The sequence below is a fragment of the Penaeus vannamei genome, chromosome 11, assembly GCF_042767895.1.
Source record: "Penaeus vannamei isolate JL-2024 chromosome 11, ASM4276789v1, whole genome shotgun sequence".
In the NCBI taxonomy this organism is placed as follows: domain Eukaryota; kingdom Metazoa; phylum Arthropoda; class Malacostraca; order Decapoda; family Penaeidae; genus Penaeus; species Penaeus vannamei.
The window spans coordinates 22,838,697-22,843,696 of NC_091559.1; the positions used below are offsets into that span (position 1 = coordinate 22,838,697).

General features: G+C 45.5%; 1 protein-coding gene across 3 annotated transcripts in view; it reads left to right on the top strand.

Moving 5' to 3' along the window:
• LOC113803481 (metalloprotease TIKI1) overlaps positions 1-5,000 on the top strand; it is a 469,470-nt gene that overhangs the window by 434,597 nt on the left and 29,873 nt on the right. The window lies entirely within an intron of this gene.

The window sequence follows — 5,000 nt, forward strand, 5'->3', positions numbered from 1 at the left end:
AAGAAGAGGAAGGAGAAGGAGAAGGAGAAAAACAAATAATAATAGTAAGAAGAAGAAGGAGGAGAAGAAGAAAAAGAAGAAGGAGGAGCAGAAGAAGAAGAAAAAGAAGAAGAGGAAGAGGAAGATGGTGATGAATATCAGGAACAATGACAAGAACAAAGTGAAGATGAAGATGAAGAAGAAGAAGAAAAATCGCACCTAAAACAAACAAACACCAAGAGAGACAATAGGAAAAAAAGAAAAAGAAAAAAACGAAGAAAAAATAAGACAAAACAAAACAAAACAAAAACAATACAAAACAACTTGTTGATTATCGCGCCGATGTAACTCTCCAGTGATTTATCTCTTGACGCGTCGAGGGAGAGCGTTGCGAAGGCCGTGCGTCTTGAGCTCTTCCTATTGTGCCAAGGCATCCTGCAGGGCGAGGACGTGGGGGGGGGGGCTTTGTTTTTGCTATTGTCTTTTGTCTTTTTTTTGGCTTTTTTTTTTCTTTGTGTTTGTGTGTGTGTGTGTTTATTTTGGTTTGTTTTTGTTTGTCTTTTTTCTAATTTAGTTTTTCGTTTTTCCTTTTCTTTTTTTCTTTCTCTCTTTTTTCTTTTTTTCACTTTTTGTTCCTTTTCTTTTCGTAACTACTTTTTGTTCGTTATCTTTTCCTAACTAGCTTACATTATTTTTTGTTATTGTCTTTTGTCTTTTTGTATTTTTTTCTCCTTTTTTTGTTTGTGTTTCTACATTTGAAAAAATCTTTTTCTTTTTTCTAATCTATTTTTCCTTTTTTTCTTTTTTCTCTTTTTTTCTCTTTTTTCACTTTTTGTTCCTTGTCTTTTCCTAATTTATGTTGTTTTTTCGTTTTATTTTTTTCTGACTCTTTCTTTTGTTACTGATTATTCTCTTCTTTGATTTCTCTTTGTCTCTTTCTCTGCCTTAGCTTCTCTCCTCATTTATCTTCTGTTCACTTCTATTAACTTCTCTTATTTCCTATTTTCCCCCTTCATCTTTTTTTCTTCTTCTTCGTCTTCTACTCCTTCTTCTTCTTCTTCTTTTATTTCTTCTTCTTTTGTGTCTTCTTCTTCTTTTCTTCTCCTTCATCTTTTCCTTTTTCGTCTTCTTCTTCTTCTTCTTTTTTCTTCTACGTCTTCTTCTTTTCTTCTTCTTCTTCATCATCATCTCCTTCTTCTTCTTCTTCTTTCTATTCTATTTCTTCGTTTTATTCTTATTCTTCTTCATCTTCTCCTTCTTCGTCTTCTTTTTCTTCTTATTCTTCTTCTTTTCTTTCTTTTTATTCCTAATCTTTAGCATCAAATCTCAAAATAATTCAGCAAGATATTAGTATCTCATAAGAGGACCAGGATCACCCCCCTCCCTCCCCCTCCCTCCCTGTCTCTCTCTTAAGTCTCTATCGCCATTCTGTACTTTTTATATCATTTATTGTAATGTTTTATTATCTGCTGATTAATGGTTTGTGATATTCATTGTGATTATTTTGTTGTCCTATTTTCTAATTTCTTTTGTAGTGTTCTTGTCTATTTTCTTGTGTTAAAGTTTGGTTATTTATGGTGTTTTTTTTCTTTCTTTTTTATACGGTTCTTGTTTTGTTTATATACAGAAGGTTGATTTTTTTTCTTTTTTTTATACGGTTCTTGGTTTGTTTATATAATATGAAAAGTTTAATTATTCTTAGTAATGCTATTAATCTTCATTATAAATCTGGCCTTCGTCTTTTTTCACAATTATTCAAATATTATCATTTCCCATAAAATGTTATCGTTCATCCTTTCTTATTTTATTTCATACGGCCCTTATTTTTTTCTCCAGTATTAAAATTCAACTTTTTTTTATACGCACAGTCCCTGCCGTGGTAATATTTCAAGGCTGGAATAGGTTGGCTCCCCGCCGCCGCGACCGCCCGCTGGGAACAGTGACCGCAAAATACCAGAAAATGTATACGTTTTTTTCACCCTCGTGTGTCCTCTGGTCTCCATGTGGGGCAACAGTGGGCCCTTTGCCATTTTGGAGGGGGTGGGGGTAAGGGGGGAGAGGAGAGTGGTGGGAGAGAAGAGGGGGAAAGGAGGGAGGACGGGGAAAGGAGGGAGGTGGGGAGGGAAGGGGAAAGGACGGAGATGGGGGGAAGGGAGGGAGGTGGGGAGGGAGAGGGAAAGGACGGAGGTGGGGGGGGGAGAAATGGGAGATAGGTGGGTGGGTTGGAGGGATTTCTTTGCTATTATAAACGAGGGATATGTATGGGGGAGGGGGAGGAGGGAGGAAGCGGGGGAGGTAGGAGAAATTGGATAAAAGATAGGAAAGGAAAAAAAAAAACTTTTCTTCGCTTTCTTCGAGGGATTTCTGTACTAATCTGCGGGTATATATATTTACATTTTTTCTTCTTTTTACAATATAGGCCTCGGATGGGCTCCAGACACCCCAACAAGAACCTCTTTGTATCCGCTTCGAACCCCCCGGGCGAGCGACACCCACACGTACAAATAACTCACCCCTTTTTTCGCCGCTCTTCAACCCCTGTTTTACATACCTAATCTAAAACGACGTGTTACAGCGGCCGAGTGTTAAGCATCTGGTGCTATTACATAATTGCAGAAAGTCGTTACAGCGAGCATATATCACGACCGGAGCCTCCTTCGACCTCGCCTCGAACAACGATAAATATTTCCAAGTGTGGGTCAAAAAAGGAAAAAAAAAATAATAATAAAATAAAAAGAAAAGAAAAAAGGGGAAAAAAAAACTTTTTCGCTGCGTGGCGGACGGGATTTTCGACATTCGACCTTATTGGCTTAAAGAAGGTAATGCTCTGAGCCGGCGGGTGGGACAGGACGACGAATGGGCGCTTGTGGGGAAGGGAATGGCGCTTGCGATGCCTCGGCTGCACGCGGAGACAGGCTAGGGCCCCCTGTGTGCTTGCTTGCTTGGGATCTGTGACAGACTGTGCTTCGTTTGAGGTGGTCGGGTGAAGTGGTGGGGTTCGTGTGTGTGTGTATGTGTGTGTGTGTGTGTGTGTGTGTGTGTGTGTGTGTGTGTGTGTGTGTGTGTGTGTGTGTGTGTGTGTGTGTGTGTGTGTGGTGTGTGTCTGTCTGTCTGTCTGTAAACTTCAAAGGTGAGAGCTTGTGCGTGTTCATTTGTTTATTTATCTATTCATTTCTTCATTTATTCCTTTGCCCGCCAACTGGTCACCACCCTTGCCACGTCCTGCACGCCCTCTCACGCCCCTTTTCCGAGAAAGGTCAACCTTACCCCGTCCACTGAGAGCCAGAGACCTTTCTCAGGAACAGCACCCCGCACACCTTGTCTTGCTCTCACGCACAGCTTCCCCTCAATTTCCCCTCTCTTGATCCCCCTCTCCTCTTCCTCCCCTTCCCTCTCTCTCTCCTGTCCGCTTCCCCCCTCCCACTCCCCTCTCCCCTCTTCCTCACCCTCTCCCTCCCTTCCCTTCCCTTCCCCTCTTCTCCCCTCTCCTCCCTCTCTTCTCCCCTCTCCTCTCTCCTCCCCTCTTCCTCCGCCATCGCCTTGACCGCTTCCCTCGCTGCTTGGTAATTGCTTCTTGTGTGCGCAATTCCTTGGCTCCTTTGACCGTATCCCTCCTCCTCTTCCTCTTGTCCCTCGTCTTCTTACTTCCCCTTCCTCCTCCACTCTCCCCTTACTCGGTCGTCCCTTCCCCCCGCCTCTTCCTCTTCTATCTCGTCCCTTCCCCATCTTTCCTTCCCCCTCCCCCCCTACTCTACCCCACCTTTCCGTCCCCCACTTCATTCCTCTACTCTGCCACCTAATTCTCTTCCAAACCCATACTCTATACGCTCACTCTCCCCCATACTCCATTTCCTCCTCTCCCTTGCTCCCCCTCCGCCCTCTCTCTCCCTATCCTCCTCCTCGCCCTCGCCCTCACCCTTCTCTCTGCCTCTCCATCTCGCCCTCGTTCCCCTCTCTCTCTCTCTCCCCTTTCCATCTCCTTTTCTCCACCCTCTCCTCCTACCCCTCGCCCTCCCCCTTCCTTCCCCCTCCCCGTCTCCTCCTCCTACCCCTCCCCGTTCCCTCACCCTTCCATACCCCATTCCTCTCCCTTCCCTCCCCCTCCCCGTCTCCTCCCTCCTACCCCCCTCCCCCCTTCCCTCCCCCTTCCATACCCCATCCCTCCCCCTTCCCTCCCCCCCCCCCCCTCTACTCCTCCTACCCCCCCTCCTTCCCTCTCCCTTCCCTCCCCCTTCCCTCCTCCCTCTCCCCATCTCCTTTTCTCCCCGTAATGATGTCCAGGCCGCCTCCCCGCTGCCCTTCGGAGTGGCGGCGGCCGCGGGCGACGCAGCAGCAGCGATGGAGAAGGTAAAAACTCAGCTCATCAAAGGCGCCGAGAGGAAGGGCGGTCCTTATGGGGGTGAGGGCTGCGGGCGAGAAGGGCGTATGCGCGGGGAGGAGGGCGGAGGGGGAGGGAGGGAGGGAGGGGGGTGAGGGAAAGCCTTCGCGTTTTCACTGGGAGTTTTCAAGGAGTTTTTTTTCCCTCCTGAGTATTTGGATGGGTCTTGGGTTCTCTTTCTCTCTCTCGCTCTCTCTAGCTCTTTCTCTCTTTCTCTCTTTCTCTCTCTCTCTCTCTCTCTCTCTCTCTCTCTCTCTCTCTCTCTCTCTCCCTCTCTCTCTCTCTCTCTCTCTCTCTCTCTCTCTCTCTCTCTCTCTCTCTCTCTCTCTCTCTTTCATTAATATTCACGTTCTCTCCTTTTGTCTTTTCTATCTTTGTCTCTCTCTCTTTCTCTACATCCCTCTCTCTCTCTCTCTCTCTCTCTCTCTCTCTCTCTCTCTCTCTCTCTCTCTCTCTCTCTCTCTCTCTCTCTCTCTCTCTCTCTCTCTCTCTCTCTCTCTCTCTCTCTCTCTCTCTCTCTCTCGCTCTTTCAGCAACATTCACGTTCTATGTATTTTTTCCATTATGTTTTATTTTATTTGGTTCTTATATGTCTAAAGCACCACTTTTGGTTTTATTGAAAATTATTGATTTATACTTGAAA